The sequence below is a fragment of the Gossypium arboreum genome, chromosome 7 (genome assembly GCF_025698485.1).
Source record: "Gossypium arboreum isolate Shixiya-1 chromosome 7, ASM2569848v2, whole genome shotgun sequence".
In the NCBI taxonomy this organism is placed as follows: domain Eukaryota; kingdom Viridiplantae; phylum Streptophyta; class Magnoliopsida; order Malvales; family Malvaceae; genus Gossypium; species Gossypium arboreum.
The window spans coordinates 52,721,495-52,722,875 of record NC_069076.1 but is presented as its reverse complement, the minus strand read 5'-3'; the positions used below and the strand labels follow the sequence as shown (position 1 = coordinate 52,722,875).

The 1,381-nt window shown below is 34.3% G+C and overlaps 1 non-coding gene across 1 annotated transcript; it reads right to left on the bottom strand.

Annotated features, from left to right (window-relative positions):
- Positions 1-203: 203 nt before the first annotated feature.
- Positions 204-312, bottom strand: LOC128295647 (small nucleolar RNA R71). The gene has a single exon (XR_008286207.1). It is a non-coding gene; the product is annotated as a small nucleolar RNA R71 (small nucleolar RNA).
- Between the last annotated feature and the right edge of the window lie 1,069 nt (positions 313-1,381).

The following is a 1,381-nucleotide window of genomic DNA, read 5'->3' as shown; positions in this document are numbered from 1 at the left end:
ATCCATATCTTCACCTTCGATTATTCATGGAGGTAAATGAAGCTAGTGTGATTGAAGATGCGTTAAGGTTGAAGTTGTTTCCATACTCGTTGCATCATTAAGCACGAGCATGGCTGAATTCATTGCCACCAAGTTCAATATCTACTTGGCGAGAATTAGCGGAAAGGTTGTTGGTAAAGTATTTTCCACCAAGTAAGAACGTAAAGTTGCAAAATGCGATAACTACTTTTCAATAATTGGATCACAAGACCCTATATCAGGCGTGGGAAAGATTCAAGGAATTTCTTCGTAAGTGTCCTCATCATGGGACTCCTCAATGTATCCAACTAAAGATGTTTTATAACGGTCTCAATGCACACACAAGATTAATGGTAGATGTGTAACATCCCAATTTAGGACCTAGTCGGAATAGTGGTCTCAGGACCACAAATCTGGAGTCGAGTAAATTATTTTATAATTATTTTGATGTTATAGCATGATTATATGAATACATGGAAAATTTGGTGAGTGAATTTTGATGTTCGTGAGCTCAATTGAGAAAAAGGCTAAATCGCATAAAATATAAAAGTCCTATTTTGATAGATAAAAGTGCCAAATAGCTAGAGAACCTAAATCGAGGGTATTTAAATGGAAATTAGACCCTAATATTGTGCATGGCCGGCCATAGGAGGTAATTTGGTCAAAAAGTCCAAGTTTGGTAGGTTTGGTGGCTAATTTGATTAAAATAGAAATAAAATAAAAGAAATATTAGATCATCCTATTTCCCATTTCTTCTCCACCGATTTTTTAGACATTTTTTGGGGTTTTGAGCTTCAAAAATTTCAGTAACTTTAAGTCTTCACAAATAAGTGATTTTAATGGCTTTTCTTGAATATTTTTGTACTTTTGAGACCCTTGAAGCATGAGCTTTCAAATGAAGGTACTATTTTGCAAAATGATCAAAAGTGTAGGGCTTTTCCATGAAACTGGGTTTATATGGGAGAAAACAAGTCTTGGATGTCTTATAACCAACTTTTGTGAAAGGTATTAGTACGAAAACACCTAAAAGGACTATTTTGCATAAGTTGTAAAATAGATTATAAAAGGGTCAAATAGTGGGAATTTGGAGTTGCTATAAGAGTAGAAAGGTTCGGCTAGGCTTAAGATATGAAGAAATTTGATAAAAATCGATTTTCAGGCCTAGGGGTAAAATGGTCATTTTGTTTAAGTCTAGGGACAAGATGGTCATTTTACCAAAGATATGAATTTTTGATTTCTTAATTTTATTTAGTGACTAAATAAGTGCATTTTTGCGATTATAGATCAAGAATCACCAAACCCTAACTTAAGCCGGGGAAAAGCCAAGCAAATCGATTAAATCGACTAGTCGCCACATTTTGTA